Below are 17,510 nucleotides of genomic sequence, written 5' to 3'. Positions count from 1 at the left end.
CACAGGAATATAAAAGCTAATAATAATCCCACATTTCTCAAGTGGTTACATGACATTCACCGCAGGAAGTTTGACCAAACTGAGATAGTCAACGAAGGACGACAGCAAAAGATACAGACAACTATAATACAGTATCTCACAAAAGTGAGTACACCCCTCACAATTTTGTAAATATTTTATTCTATCTTTTCATGGGACAACACTGAAGATATGGCACTTTGATACAATGTAAAGTAGTCAGTGTACAGCTTGTATAACAGTGTAAATTTGGTGTGTCCTCAAAATAAATCAACACACACGCCAATAATGTCTAAACCGCTGGCTACAAAACTGAGTACACCCCTAGGTGAAAATTGCCAAATTGTGTCCAAATAGCCATTTCCCCCTCCCCGGTGTCATGTGACTCATTAGCGTTACGAGGTCTCAGGTGTGAATAGGGAGCAGGTGTGTTAAATTTGGTGTTATCTCTCTAACACTGGTCACTGGAAGTTCAACATGGCACTCTTGAAAAAGAACTCTCTGAGGATATGAAAAAAAGAATTGATGCTCTACATAAAGATGGCCTAGGCTATAAGAAGATTGCAAACACCCTGAAACTGAGCTGCAGCACAATGGCCAAGACCATATAGCGGTTTAACAAGATAGGTTCCACTCAGAACAGGCTTTGCCAAGGTCGACCAAAGTAGGTGAGTGCACGTGCTCAGCGTCATATCCAGAGGTTGTCTTTTCAAAATAGATATATAAGTGCTGCCGGCATTGCTGCAGAGGTTTAAGGGGTGGGGGTGGGGGTCCGCCTGTCAGTGCCCAGACCATACACTGCACACTGCATCAAATTGCTCTGCATGGCTGTCATCCCAGAAGGAAGTCTTTTCTAAAGATGATGCACAAGGAAGCCTGCAAACAGTTTGCTGAAGACAATCAGACTAAGGACATGGATTACTGGAACCATGTCCTGTGGTCTGATGAGACCAAGATAAACTTATTTGGTTCAGATGGTGTCAAGCGTGTGTGACGGCAACCAGGTGAGGAGTACAAAGACAAGTGTGTCCTGCCTACAGTCAAGCATGGGGGTGGGAGTGTCATGGTTTGGAGCTGCATGAGTGCTGCCGGCTGTGGGGAGCTACAGTTCATTGAGGGAACCATGAATGCCAACATGTACTGTGACATACTGAAGAAGAGGATGATCCCCTCACTTCGAAAACTGGGCCACAGGGCAGTATTCCAACATGATGACCCCAAACACAATTCCAAGACTGGCCAAGCATGTCTCCAGACCTAAGCGCTATTGAGCATCTGTGGGGCATCCTCAAAGGGAAGGTGGAGAAGTGCAAGGTCTCTAACATCTACCAGCTCCGTGATGTCGACATGGAGGAGTGGAAGAGGATTCCAGTGGCAACCTGTGAAGCTCTAATGAACTCCATGCCCGAGAGAGTTAAGGCAGTGCTGGAAAATAATGGTGGCCACACAAAATATTGACACATTGGGCACAACTTTGCCACTTTCACTTAGGGGTGTACTCACTTTTGTTGCCAGCAGTTTAGACATTAATGGCTGTGTGTTGAGTTATTTTGAGGGCACACCAAATTGACACTGTTATACAAGCCGTATACTGACTACTTGACATTGTATCAAAGTGCCATATCTTCAGTGTTGTCCCATGAAAAGATATGACAAAATATTTACAAAAATGTGAGGGTTGTACTCACGTTTGTGAGATACTGTATATGCAGCCTACCTAACTGATCATGGTATAAGGTCACATAATCTCCTTCCCTCAGATAACTCTAAAACCATTCCGTGCTTGTCTCTTTTAGGGCTCTTTCACACCTGCGTTCTTGTCTTCCGGCATAGAGTTCCATCGTCGGGGCTCTATGCCGGAAGAATCCTGATCAGGATTATCCTAATGCATTCTGAATAGAGTGAAATCCTTTCAGGATGCATCAGGATGTCTTCAGTTCCGGAACGGAACGTTTTTTGGCCAGAGAAAATACCGCAGCATGCTGCGCTTTTTGCTCCGGCCAAAAGTCCTGAACACTTGCCGCAAGGCCGGATCCGGAATTAATGCCCATTGAAAGGCATTGATCCGGATCCGGCCTTAAGCTAAACGTCGTTTCGGCGCATTGCCAGATACGACGTTTAGCTTTTTCTCAATGGTTACCATGACTGCCGGGACGCTAAAGTCCTGGCAGCCATGGTAAAGTGTAGTGGGGAGCGGGGGAGCAGCATACTTACCGTCCGTGCGGCTCCCGGGGCGCTCCAGAGTGACGTCAGGGCTCCCCAAGCGCATGGATCACGTGATCGCATGGCACGTCATCCATGCGCATGGGGCGCTCTGACGTCATTCTGGAGCGCCCCGGGAGCCGCGCGGACTGTAAGTATACTGCTCCCCCGCTCCCCGCTCCTGCTATGGCAACCAGGACTTTAATAGCGTCCTGGCTGCCATAGTAACACTGAAAGCATTTTGAAGACGGATCCGTCTTCAAATGCTTTCAGTACACTTGCGTTTTTCCGGATCCGGCGTGTACCTCCGGCAAGTGGAGTACACGCCGGATCCGGACAACGCAAGTGTGAAAGAGGCCTTAGGAAAGCAATAATAAAGGAGATTAAATAAAGTACTCGGTCGGCTCACGGTTGATGAAAAGGACTATTATTACCTGTGCCAAGTCAGCTGTATACTCTAACAGCAAAAAAAAGGATCAAAATCAATAATTAGGTCTAATATTATCAAAATGTGTGTGAAATATGTACCAAAATTTATTAAAGGGAACCTGTCATCAACTTTATGCTGACCTCACTGAGGGCAGCATAAATTAGTGACAGAAATGCTGATTTCAGCAGTGTGTCACTTTTATCAGCTAAAAGTAAGTGGCCGCCGAGAACCAGCATCATAATCATTGCAGCACAGGCCTTGAAAAGAGTCAAATCTACCTGAGAAGAGTCATGGTTATTCTTAATCTCCTGCTCTCCCTGTCTATCTGCTGATGATTGGCAGTTCTCTTCTAGAGAGAAAGGGAGAAAACTCGGAAGAAGACTGTCCATCATCAGCAGGTGGGCGGGAGAGCAGGAATTTATGAATAACCATGACTCTTCTCAGGTGGCCGTGACTCTTTTCCAGGCCCAGTCTGCAACGATTGTGATGTTGGTTCTTGGCAACCTTACTTTTAACTTATAAATGACAGACCGCTGAAATCAACTCACCTGTCTCTACTTTATGCTGCTGTTAGTATGGGCAGCATAAAGTTCATGACAGTTTCCCTTTAAGTTACCAAAGGTATGAATAACTTAGATATTGTATATCTAAAATGATAGCCCAGTGGTAGAGTTATTCATAGATAACATATACAATAAAATATCACAAATAAAAATACATAAAAACTCTTAATAAAATACCAATAAAAAAATGATCTCACTGTGCTCATTAACATAAGTATATGATCATATAATCCTAGTCCAGCAGCAGCCAAAGCGGGGCTCTTACCTACAGTATACGGTTCCTGTTCGTATAATAAATTAATTGTATGCATATAAGTCTGCATTGGGTCACTATTGGACCTATGGGATTATTGAGGATCAATATTGCAGTATAACAGTTTTATATATACACTACTCATAAAAAGTTAGAGATATTTGGTTTGTTAGTAAAATTTCAGGATGAACCTAAAATGCAATCTAACCTTTAGAGGTGAACTGAATGTGACGTTCTCTAAACTTTTGAATGCACATGTCCAACTGTTCAGTGTTTTAGTAATTTTGCACAACTTGCTCTTCTCTAACAAGGAGCTTAACAGCAAAATTCATTAATCGCCCAATACATTTCCTGGTTCAATTAGAATTGATTTTTAAACAGTTTCACAGGGTTAATAAATCAATATAGGTAATGCTTCTTCTAAGGTCATGAAATCGTTAGAACACAAGAAAGCTTTTATTAAAGTGAAGTTTTAATATCAAAAAAAGACATTGCGTACAAACAATGGGGTTCACAGAGAAAAGACATAATAAAATATACTGACAAAAACATACAGTGTAAAATAACAGTTTGTAAAATAAAAGGGATAAAAAACAAACTGAAAATGCTACGTGACGGTTAAGTCCAGTTGCCTGGGGAAGCAGAAATATCTGTCAGTCCATTAAGCTAGTGATCCTTAAAGAAATGACAGTTTGCTTTTCTCCCTGCATGTGTTAAAAAGGGTCAGTATCGGGGGCGTGGCCTGGCGCACTAGTGAACGGACGCAGGAAACTCTGCTCCTCCACACAAGCCTTAATCTAAGGTCATCCAGTGACCTAAATCCCCCAGTCTTACTGAAAACCCCCAGATATTATAGTTAGGGATCTGCCTGGCGGCTTTCCACCCTCCTCGGAAGCGGTTCCGACATAAATCAAGGTTGCAGTCTACTACCTAACCGAAGCCCCAACCTCAATTGTTGGTGGTATCCTGCAGGTTCGTCAAAGCCCGAACATACCGACCGGGAATACATCCTCTGGAGCTAGGACCTGTACCGATCCGGGGGATCCGTCGGTGGAGAAAGCCGAAGCGGGAGCTCAGAGGTGGGCCACGAGTGGAAGCGAGGTGAGAAGGCCCAGACGGTGTGGTAAGTGCCCACAGCCGCCGACATACTGTATAGGCAGACAGCTAAGGGAAGATTAGAGCACACGAGGTGCGGAAGACCGAATCCGGTCACAACCATCACCCCCACCACTGTAATAATGCTCAGTGGTTACAGCATTAGAGGCCCCAGTGCACACCAGATAACAACGCCAATAAAACATAATGGCCATACTTCCTACACAGAGTTCTCTCACGGATACTCTCCCTCCACCATACAAACCTCTGGGAGAACAACTCTTGAAGGCTCCAGCCAATGCTATCAGCCCCTAGACCTCTTATTCACATCACTGGACCTTAAAAGGGCCAGTGACCGAGAGAAGTGTGGTTAAACAGCCGGGTGTTATGGCCATATAATTGAAGACACTCCGGCATATAGCGACAAAAGCACAGCAAAATCTCGTTTCTCGCAGAATTCTTTTTTATAATATAAAGGGGACATATTCACTGATGATGGGAAAGACAAAAGAGTACTCCCCAAGCTCAGAAATAAACTAGAGCAATATTTTGAAAAGGACCGAAGAAGAGATAACGCTTATATGCATGATATGACCTCTCACCCAATCTCACAATGACGCTCCTCAGCGGCACAGACACCTCGCTCAGAGTCTCCAGCCTCTGATCAAGAACTGCTCCTTTCACAGAACCAATCCGAACCCTCACTGCCTTCAACACCAGAAGACATCAGGTCTCTACAAGAAGAGACACAGAGAGGGCAACAAGGCGAACAAGCGGGCAGAAACAACGACGCACCCTCATACAGCCCGCAGAGCCGGAGGCTGAGAATGGAAATGGGAGACAAGACCCAGGCTGCTGTTCCTATAAATATTCCCCCACATACAACTCAAATATCACAATCAATTTTGGACTCTCCTACAACAGACAAACCAGCATCAGAAGATACCCTTAAACAAATGCTAGTAGCTTTGAAAACATCCTTGCAGACAGATATGGCACAACTTCTGCCTATACTGTCAGACTCCATACAAGGCCTACAAGACAAGGTAGAGCATATAGCATCCAAGATGGAAGAGTACGCCACATCTCAAAATAATGTTATTGACACACATAACAATATGGCAGACGAAGTGGAAATGTTAAAAGCCAACATAGCAGATATGGAGGACCGATCCCGCCATAATAACATAAAGTTCCGAGGCATACCTGAATCGGTACCTAATAACGAGCTGCAACCTTTTCTCCATAAGTTGTTTTCAATGCAAGATATGATGATCAACAGAGCGCACAGAGTGCCAAAACTGCAATTCCTAAACAAGGAAGTACCCCGAGACACGCTGGCAAGAATCAATTTTTTTCATATTAAAGAAGCCTTAATGGCGGCAGCACGAAAGCATAAAAATCTACCACATAATTTCCACTCGGTGAAACTATTTACCAACCTATCTGCAGACAAAAGAACTCAAGGGGCAGTAGACTAAATAAAACTTTACTTTTAATACATCAGGAGATAAAAAAAAAAAAAGCCCCTACTAGACAAACAACGATTAAGACGTGCCCGGTGGGTATTAAACACCGAACAAAAATGTCACTGGTAAAACAGGCAGGAAGGGGGTAATTGACGGGCGGCGGAAACGTAGACAGAGACCACTAGCCCTAGTACCTCCCTGCTTGACCTGTGACACCCTATAAGTATCCGAGTGACGGGGTCCAAAAAACCCCGCAAGGGGTGGCCCAGACAGGAACTCTGATCCTAAATAAAATTCCCTGGTAAAGCCCTATTAGAACAGTGCCAGAAAAAATAGGTGGAGTTCCCACTTTGGGATACTGAAGGGTACAAGTGAACACAATACAATAAAGAAAAAAAGGGGTATAACACCACCTGGATGTCTAGAAGTCAGAGTGGGTGCATACCTATATAGTCCCGACGCGTTTCTTCAGTTTAGAGCCCCAAGATTCTTCAGGGGACACGGGGCTGCGTGTTCATGTAAGTCAGATCTTGACTACGCCTATGGACAAAGACATGTACATCTAAAAATATGTCACTATAGCAATAGTCAGATAGACAGAAAGTGAACCTCCCCCATTGTCTGTGTCAGATCAAGGAGAGGTATAGAACTTACTTCGTTTGCGGCTGCGGTCGAGAGTGGCTGTAAGCGCACTATGTGGCAAGACCCAGTGTGGTGGTGTCTGCTGGAGTTGTGACCGGCACTGGTGGGGTGAAAAACGCCGCATTATGAGGCTAGAGGGCCAGGTGGAGCGCATCAGTCGGAACTAATGGACTTCCGGCATGTGCGCTCCTTGATGACGCTACTGTATGGCGTCCTGAGGTCGCGATCACGTGTGCGGAAGTGACGTTTCCGCGCCTGCGCCTCTCTCATGCGTACCATGGAGCTTGTGTGGAGCGCACGGCCGGCGCCATATTCAGACGTCATCCGGCCGCGCCGCACCACCCATGCACATGTCAGAGATGCGGTCACATGATCGAGGCCAAGCCTCGGTCACACGGGCGCAGTGATTCCTCTTTATGGCCAGACTGCTGTGCATATCCACGATAGTGCAGTCGGCCATTTCTACAGTAAGACAAAGTATCCTGTCTTATTATCTCCTACACTAAGCAGGGTACTTATAAATTAAGCTAGAAAAATGGATGATTCCCCATTTAACCAAATGTGGGAACCTACACCCATCCCAGCTATGGAAGGTGAGGGGGGGGGGGGAATCAATAAGGGGGGGGGAGAGACGCATTGCTCGCTGGTCCAGATGCGACCCCAGCATTTCCCTAAATATCCTCCGCCTCCTCACGCGTAATTGACAGTTGTGTCAAGATCACGCGTGTACAAGACCAAAGAAAGAGGTTAAAAGTAAGAATAAGTGGCCACAGGGCCCACACAGAAAAATGGAGTAAATTACAGAAAGCAGCTGAAAGTTCAACTGTTCATTAAGTCCATTGGGGGCTACTGTATTCAGTGTATATGTCCACCAACACTCCCTTTGGAGGATGGACCTGTTCCAGTCCCCCCCACGGGTCGGTTTGGCAACATGTTCGATTCCCATAAAACTAATCGATGTTATGCGTCCCTCATGGACCGTCTGCACATGACGCGCTACGGGGGTATCCCTGTTGTTGCGAATATCGCCTTGGTGCTCCCCCATGCGTTTCCGCAGCTCCCTGACTGTCTTGCCTACATAACGCAGGCCGCACACACATGTGATCAGATAGATCACACCCGTAGTGCGGCAGTTCAGGAAGCTTTTAATAGTGGTAGATGGTGTCCTTGGGTTCACCAATGAAAGTTTTCCCCTGTATCAGGTGTACACAGAAGCTGCAACGGCCACATCTATAGGCAACCCGTCAGGGATCTGTCTAACCACGTCTGTTGCTTGCTCGCCGTGGTGAAGTGGCTGTGCACCAATCTATCTCTCAGATTGTTACCCCTCCTAAAAGTGAGGGAAACTGAGGGATCCAGAACTTCAGCCAGGTCTGGGTCCATAAGTAATGTGTCCCAGTGGCGTGTCAATATACCTCTCACCTGTGACGCAGCCGCGTCAAAAGTACCTACCACCCGGACAGTACTCTGAGACCCGCGCTCTCTAGTCTTTGCTGGATGGAGAAGTGCAGTTCGTGCACGAGTCCTGGTTCTCTCATAGGCCAGTCTGAGGGTCCTATCCGGATACCCCCTCTCCTGGAACCTAGATCTGAGGTCGCGGGCCTGATGTTTAAAATCCGCGTCCTCAGAGCAATTGCGCTTGAGTCTCAGGTACTGTCCGGTGGGTATCCCTCTCTTAAGTGGGACAGGATGACAGCTGTCCCACCTAAGGAGGGAGTTCGTAGAAGTAGGTTTCCTATAGATGGATGTGTTGAGGCCGCCCTTGTCGTTCCTCCTGATGACTACATCCAGAAACGGAAGGCAGTCCTTCACAATGACCGATGTGAACCTAAGGTTGAAATTATTGATATTCAGTTCACTGAATCAATTTGTTAAACTCGCTCTCTGGTCCGCTCCACAACAGAAAAATATCGTCAATGTAGCGAGACCAGAGAGCGATATGACCCGTGAACCACCTTGGCGGGTCACTGAACACCACCGATTCTTCCCACCAGCCCAGGAGCAGGTTGGCGTAAGATGGGGCACATGAACTGCCCATCGCCTGTGCCCCTGAGCTGGTGGTAGACGCGGCCATCGAACATGAAGACATTGTTAGACAACACGAATTCCAGGAGCTCCAAGGTAAAGCCGTTGTGTTGAGAAAATTGTTGCCCCCTTGTACTCAAATAGTGACTGGAGGCCTCCAACCCTCGTCCATGTGGGATCGATGAGTAGAGGGCCTCCACGTCAATGGAGGCTAGGAACCAGTGCGGTTCTATACAAATGTCCTCAAGTTTCCCTAGCAAATCGCCAGTGTCTCTCACATAGGATGGCAGGGCCACCACAAAAGGACGCAGTACCCTGTCGACGTATATCCCACAGTTCTGTGATATACTGCCGATGCCCGAGACAATCGGGCGGCCTTTCATAGGTGTTGTTTCTTTATGCACTTTTGGCAAACAGTAAAAGGTCGCCATAATCGGGTAGAGGGGGTACAGGAAGTCAGTATTCCTCGTCACTAATGAGATGGATGTCTTTGGCCCTTGTCAAGATCTTTTTCAGGGTTCCTCGCAAGCTGTCAATAGGACTGCTTCGAAGGATCTCATATCCCGTCCCGTCTGACAAGATGGACAGACACATGTCACGATATGCGGACGTATCCATTATGACAGTGTTACCCCCCTTGTCAGACGGTTTGATAACAATGTTATTGTCATCCTCAAGGTCCCTGATGGCCTTTCTCTCTTTTTTGTTACAGTTGAACCTCAACGGAACTGGCTGTATATTGGCAAGCTCTGCAATAGTGTGTTGGAGGAACACGTCCACGCAGGACACTTCCCCCATGGGGGGCATTTTTACGCTTTTGTTTTTAAGAGATGTGAATGGACCCAGACCTTCAGCGTTCGGAGATGGTTGATCAAGATTAAATAATATACGAACGTCTTTTAGAATTTCTACGGGGACACCAAGTTCGCGGCTTTCCCTTTTATCTCTCAATTTGTGGAACTTATGCCATCTCAAGTCTGCGGGCAAATAGATTTAAGTCCCTAGTCCACCGAAATATGTCAAACTTGTTGGTGGGGACGAATGAAAGTCCACGTCCCAACAGACTGAGTTCGGTCGGGGAAAGAGTGCGGGAAGAAAGGTTTATAATTCGTTTATCTAGCAGGGCCTGGTCTACCCTACCTATTTCTCGATGTTCTTGCTCCTTAGGGGATAATGTGACCCCTGGTCTAAAAAAGGAACAGAAGAACCCGATGCAGCTGTATTTGGAGTTTGGGAGGAATATTGTGGGCCTTGTCGTGCCCGATTACCCCGTCCCCTGGACCTATATGCACCCCGTCCACGTCCCCTGCCCTTCGGGTTTCTCTCTTTCTCTGTATCGGAGAGTTCTGTATCCGTGGAGGAGATGTCTGTGTTCTGTGACGTGGGTGGGTTGGTTAGAAATTGGTAAGCTTTATTATCTCGGAAGTCCTGGGAGTCTCTGCTAAACTGTCGGTGTTTGCGGTCTTTTAGATGAAATTGATACCGCTCCACCGTATTCTGCAGCTGGACCTCTTTAGCAGAGAACTCCGGTTCCGATTGGAATTTCTTTGTGATGTCAATCTGTTCTTTTAATCCCGCCTCCGCCCGCTCCAGAACCACTCTCTCTTCATTCACCAACAGTTGCATAAACCGTAGAGAACTGGCAGTGGCCTCCTTTTCCCACTTTTTTAAGAACTCTGGGTTCCTAATGCGGTGTGCAGGGGATAGGGTGATACGAAGTCCTCTGGGCACTATCCCCTGTTTGATATAGTGCTCCAAGCCCTGCACCTCCCACCAGGAACTTATATGTTCTTTGTATAGTCTAGTGAGTTCCGAGAAGGCGCCATTGAGGGTAGGAGTGTACTTTTTTTGTATAAACAGTTGTTCAGAGAACACCAAACTGGCCTCTGAAACCCACACGTTTCTGTCTAAGCCTGTGGTCAGAAATCCCGACATGCCTCAAAGTAACAAATTCAATAAATGGTGGTCTTAACAGGAGGGGCTATCAAAGCCTCCCTGGTATACTGCTCAAAAATGCAAACAAAAGAACTCAAGGGGCAGTAGACTAAATAAAACTTTACTTTTAATACATCAGGAGATAAAAAAGCCCCTACTAGACAAACAACGATTAAGACGTGCCCGGTGGGTATTAAACACCGAACAAAAATGTCACTGGTAAAACAGGCAGGAAGGGGGTAATTGACGGGCGGCGGAAACGTAGACAGAGACCACTAGCCCTAGTACCTCCCTGCTTGACCTGTGACACCCTATAAGTATCCGAGTGACGGGGTCCAAAAAACCCCGCAAGGGGTGGCCCAGACAGGAACTCTGATCCTAAATAAAATACCCTGGTAAAGCCCTATTAGAACAGTGCCAGAAAAAATAGGAGGAGTTCCCACTTTGGGATACTGAAGGGTACAAGTGAACACAATACAATAAAGAAAAAAAGGGTATAACACCACCTGGATGTCTAGAAGTCAGAGTGGGTGCATACCTATATAGTCCCGACGCGTTTCTTCAGTTTAGAGCCCCAAGATTCTTCAGGGGACACGGGGCTGCGTGTTCATGTAAGTCAGATCTTGACTACGCCTATGGACAAAGACATGTACATCTAAAAATATGTCACTATAGCAATAGTCAGATAGACAGAAGGTGAACCTCCCCCATTGTCTGTGTCAGATCAAGGAGAGGTATAGAACTTACTTCGTTTGCGGCTGCGGTCGAGAGTGGCTGTAAGCGCACTATGTAGGCAAGACCCAGTGTGGTGGTGTCTGCTGGAGTTGTGACCGGCACTGGTGGGGTGAAAAACGCCGCATTATAAGGCTAGAGGGCCAGGTGGAGCGCATCAGTCGGAACTAATGGACTTCCGGCATGTGCGCTCCTTGATGACGCTACTGTATGGCTTCCTGAGGTCGCGATCACGTGGGCGGAAGTGACGTTTCCGCGCCTGCACCTCTCTCATGCGTACCATGGAGCTTGTGTGGAGCGCACGGCCGGCGCCATATTCAGACGTCATCCGGCCGCGCCGCACAACCCATGCACGTGTCAGAGATGCGGTCACATGATCGAGGCCAAGCCTCGGTCACACGGGCGCAGTGATTCCTCTTTATGGCCAGACTGCTGTGCATATCCACGATAGTGCAGTCGGCCATTTCTACAGTAAGACAAAGTATCCTGTCTTATTATCTCCTACACTAAGCAGGGTACTTATAAATTAAGCTAGAAAAATGGATGATTCCCCATTTAGCCAAATGTGGGAACCTACACCCATCCCAGCTATGGAAGGTGAGGGGGGGGGGGAATCAATAAGGGGCGGGGGGAGAGACGCATTGCTCGCTGGTCCAGATGCGACCCCAGCATTTCCCTAAATATCCTCCGCCTCCTCACGCGTAATTGACAGTTGTGTCAAGATCACGCGTGTACAAGACCAAAGAAAGAGGTTAAATGGGGAATCATCCATTTTTCAAGCTTAATTTATAAGTACCCTGCTTAGTGTAGGAGATAATAAGACAGGATACTTTGTCTTACTGTAGAAATGGCCGACTGCACTATCGTGGATATGCACAGCAGTCTGGCCATAAAGAGGAATCACTGCGCCCGTGTGACCGAGGCTTGGCCTCGATCATGTGACCGCATCTCTGACATGTGCATGGGTGGTGCGGCGCGGCCGGATGACGTCTGAATATGGCGCCGGCCGTGCGCTCCACACAAGCTCCATGGTACGCATGAGAGAGGCGCAGGCGCGGAAACGTCACTTCCGCACACGTGATCGCGACCTCAGGACGCCATACAGTAGCGTCATCAAGGAGCGCACATGCCGGAAGTCCATTAGTTCCGACTGATGCGCTCCACCTGGCCCTCTAGCCTCATAATGCGGCGTTTTTCACCCCACCAGTGCCGGTCACAACTCCAGCAGACACCACCACACTGGGTCTTGCCACATAGTGCGCTTACAGCCACTCTCGACCGCAGCCGCAAACGAAGTAAGTTCTATACCTCTCCTTGATCTGACACAGACAATGGGGGAGGTTCACTTTCTGTCTATCTGACTATTGCTATAGTGACATATTTTTAGATGTACATGTCTTTGTCCATAGGCGTAGTCAAGATCTGACTTACATGAACACGCAGCCCCGTGTCCCCTGAAGAATCTTGGGGCTCTAAACTGAAGAAACGCGTCGGGACTATATAGGTATGCACCCACTCTGACTTCTAGACATCCAGGTGGTGTTATACCCCTTTTTTTCTTTATTGTATTGTGTTCACCTGTACCCTTCAGTATCCCAAAGTGGGAACTCCACCTATTTTTTCTGGCACTGTTCTAATAGGGCTTTACCAGGGAATTTTATTTAGGATCAGAGTTCCTGTCTGGGCCACCCCTTGCGGGGTTTTTTGGACCCCGTCACTCGGATACTTATAGGGTGTCACAGGTCAAGCAGGGAGGTACTAGGGCTAGTGGTCTCTGTCTACGTTTCCGCCGCCCGTCAATTACCCCCTTCCTGCCTGTTTTACCAGTGACATTTTTGTTCGGTGTTTAATACCCACCGGGCACGTCTTAATCGTTGTTTGTCTAGTAGGGGCCTTTTTTTTTTTTATCTCCTGATGTATTAAAAGTAAAGTTTTATTTAGTCTACTGCCCCTTGAGTTCTTTTGTTTGCATTTTTGAGCAGTATACCAGGGAGGCTTTGATAGCCCCTCCTGTTAAGACCACCATTTATTGAATTTGTTACTTTGAGGCATGTCGGGATTTCTGACCACAGGCTTAGACAGAAACGTGTGGGTTTCAGAGGCCAGTTTGGTGTTCTCTGAACAACTGTTTATACAAAAAAAGTACACTCCTACCCTTAATGGCGCCTTCTCGGAACTCACTAGATTATACAAAGAACATATAAGTTCCTGGTGGGAGGTGCAGGGCTTGGAGCACTATATCAAACAGGGGATAGTGCCCAGAGGACTTCGTATCACCCTATCCCCTGCACACCGCATTAGGAACCCAGAGTTCTTAAAAAAGTGGGAAAAGGAGGCCACTGCCAGTTCTTTACGGTTTATGCAACTGTTGGTGGACGAAGAGAGAGTGGTTCTGGAGCGGGCGGAGGCGGGATTAAAAGAACAGATTGACATCACAAAGAAATTCCAATCGGAACCGGAGTTCTCTGCTAAAGAGGTCCAGCTGCAGAATACGGTGGAGCGGTATCAATTTCATCTAAAAGACCGCAAACACCGACAGTTTAGCAGAGATTCCCAGGACTTCCGAGATAATAAAGCTTACCAATTTCTAACCAACCCACCCACGTCACAGAACACAGACATCTCCTCCACGGATACAGAACTCTCCGATACAGAGAAAGAGAGAAACCCGAAGGGCAGGGGACGTGGACGGGGTGCATATAGGTCCAGGGGACGGGGTAATCGGGCACGACAAGGCCCACAATATTCCTCCCAAACTCCAAATACAGCTGCATCGGGTTCTTCTGTTTCTTTTTTAGACCAGGGGTCACATTATCCCCTAAGGAGCAAGAACATCGAGAAATAGGTAGGGTAGACCAGGCCCTGCTAGATAAACGAATTATAAACCTTTCTTCCCGCACTCTTTCCCCGACCGAACTCAGTCTGTTGGGACGTGGACTTTCATTCGTCCCCACCAACAAGTTTGACATATTTCGGTGGACTAGGGACTTAAATCTATTTGCCCGCAGATTGAGATGGCATAAGTTCCACAAATTGAGAGATAAAAGGGAAAGCCGCGAACTTGGTGTCCCCGTAGAAATTCTAAAAGACGTTCGTATATTATTTAATCTTGATCAACCATCTCCGAACGCAGAAGGTCTGGGTCCATTCACATCTCTTAAAAACAAAAGCGTAAAAATGCCCCCCATGGGGGAAGTGTCCTGCGTGGACGTGTTCCTCCAACACACTATTGCAGAGCTTGCCAATATACAGCCAGTTCCGTTGAGGTTCAACTGTAACAAAAAAGAGAGAAAGGCCATCAGGGACCTTGAGGATGACAATAACATTGTTATCAAACCGTCTGACAAGGGGGGTAACACTGTCATAATGGATACGTCCGCATATCGTGACATGTGTCTGTCCATCTTGTCAGACGGGACGGGATATGAGATCCTTCGAAGCAGTCCTATTGACAGCTTGCGAGGAACCCTGAAAAAGATCTTGACAAGGGCCAAAGACATCCATCTCATTAGTGACGAGGAATATGACTTCCTGTACCCCCTCTACCCGATTATGGCGACCTTTTACTGTTTGCCAAAAGTGCATAAAGAAACAACACCTATGAAAGGCCGCCCGATTGTCTCGGGCATCGGCAGTATATCACAGAACTGTGGGATATACGTGGACAGGGTACTGCGTCCTTTTGTGGTGGCCCTGCCATCCTATGTGAGAGACACTGGCGATTTGCTAGGGAAACTTGAGGACATTTGTATAGAACCGCACTGGTTCCTAGCCTCCATTGACGTGGAGGCCCTCTACTCATCGATCCCACATGGACGAGGGTTGGAGGCCTCCAGTCACTATTTGAGTACAAGGGGGCAACAATTTTCTCAACACAACGGCTTTACCTTGGAGCTCCTGGAATTCGTGTTGTCTAACAATGTCTTCATGTTCGATGGCCGCGTCTACCACCAGCTCAGGGGCACGGCGATGGGCAGTTCATGTGCCCCATCTTACGCCAACCTGCTCCTGGGCTGGTGGGAAGAATCGGTGGTGTTCAGTGACCCGCCAAGGTGGTTCACGGGTCATATCGCTCTCTGGTCTCGCTACATTGACGATATTTTTCTGTTGTGGAGCGGACCAGAGAGCGAGTTTAACAAATTGATTAGTGAACTGAATATCAATAATTTCAACCTTAGGTTCACATCGGTCATTGTGAAGGACTGCCTTCCGTTTCTGGATGTAGTCATCAGGAGGAACGACAAGGGCGGCCTCAACACATCCATCTATAGGAAACCTACTTCTACGAACTCCCTCCTTAGGTGGGACAGCTGTCATCCTGTCCCACTTAAGAGAGGGATACCCACCGGACAGTACCTGAGACTCAAGCGCAATTGCTCTGAGGACGCGGATTTTAAACATCAGGCCCGCGACCTCAGGTCTAGGTTCCAGGAGAGGGGGTATCCGGATAGGACCCTCAGACTGGCCTATGAGAGAACCAGGACTCGTGCACGAACTGCACTTCTCCATCCAGCAAAGAGTAGAGAGCGCGGGTCTCAGAGTACTGTCCGGGTGGTAGGTACTTTTGACGCGGCTGCGTCACAGGTGAGAGGTATATTGACACGCCACTGGGACACATTACTTATGGACCCAGACCTGGCTGAAGTTCTGGATCCCTCAGTTTCCCTCACTTTTAGGAGGGGTAACAATCTGAGAGATAGATTGGTGCACAGCCACTTCACCACGGCGAGCAAGCAACAGACGTGGTTAGACAGATCCCTGACGGGTTGCCATAGATGTGGCCGTTGCAGCTTCTGTGTACACCTGATACAGGGGAAAACTTTCATTGGTGAACCCAAGGACACCATCTACCATATTAAAAGCTTCCTGAACTGCCGCACTACGGGTGTGATCTATCTGATCACATGTGTGTGCGGCCTGCGTTATGTAGGCAAGACAGTCAGGGAGCTGCGGAAACGCATGGGGGAGCACCAATGCGATATTCGCAACAATAGGGATACCCCCGTAGCGCGTCATGTGCAGACGGTCCATGAGGGACGCATAACATCGATTAGTTTTATGGGAATCGAACATGTTGCCAAACCGACCCGTGGGGGGGACTGGAACAGGTCCATCCTCCAAAGGGAGTGTTGGTGGACATATACACTGAATACAGTAGCCCCCAATGGACTTAATGAACAGTTGAATTTCAGCTGCTTTCTGTAATTTACTCCATTTTTCTGTGTGGGCCCTGTGGCCACTTATTCTTACTTTTAACCTCTTTCTTTGGTCTTGTACACGCGTGATCTTGACACAACTGTCAATTACGCGTGAGGAGGCGGAGGATATTTAGGGAAATGCTGGGGTCGCATCTGGACCAGCGAGCAATGCGTCTCCCCCCCCCCTTTTTGATTCCCCCCCCCCCCTCACCTTCCATAGCTGGGATGGGTGTAGGTTCCCACATTTGGTTAAATGGGGAATCATCCATTTTTCAAGCTTAATTTATAAGTACCCTGCTTAGTGTAGGAGATAATAAGACAGGATACTTTGTCTTACTGTAGAAATGGCCGACTGCACTATCGTGGATATGCACAGCAGTCTGGCCATAAAGAGGAATCACTGCGCCCGTGTGACCGAGGCTTGGCCTCGATCATGTGACCGCATCTCTGACATGTGCATGGGTGGTGCGGCGCGGCCGGATGACGTCTGAATATGGCGCCGGCCGTGCGCTCCACACAAGCTCCATGGTACGCATGAGAGAGGCGCAGGCGCGGAAACGTCACTTCCGCACACGTGATCGCGACCTCAGGACGCCATACAGTAGCGTCATCAAGGAGCGCACATGCCGGAAGTCCATTAGTTCCGACTGATGCGCTCCACCTGGCCCTCTAGCCTCATAATGCGGCGTTTTTCACCCCACCAGTGCCGGTCACAACTCCAGCAGACACCACCACACTGGGTCTTGCCACATAGTGCGCTTACAGCCACTCTCGACCGCAGCCGCAAACGAAGTAAGTTCTATACCTCTCCTTGATCTGACACAGACAATGGGGGAGGTTCACTTTCTGTCTATCTGACTATTGCTATAGTGACATATTTTTAGATGTACATGTCTTTGTCCATAGGCGTAGTCAAGATCTGACTTACATGAACACGCAGCCCCGTGT

At 47.8% G+C, this 17,510-nt stretch overlaps 1 protein-coding gene across 1 annotated transcript in view; it reads right to left on the bottom strand.

The window, feature by feature from the left end:
* Nucleotides 1-17,510, bottom strand: part of RIPOR3 (RIPOR family member 3) — a 174,643-nt gene that overhangs the window by 104,060 nt on the left and 53,073 nt on the right. The window lies entirely within an intron of this gene.

This window comes from Bufo gargarizans, chromosome 6 (assembly GCF_014858855.1).
Source record: "Bufo gargarizans isolate SCDJY-AF-19 chromosome 6, ASM1485885v1, whole genome shotgun sequence".
NCBI classification, from domain to species: Eukaryota; Metazoa; Chordata; class Amphibia; order Anura; family Bufonidae; genus Bufo; species Bufo gargarizans.
This window is presented reverse-complemented; position numbering and strand designations above follow the sequence as displayed.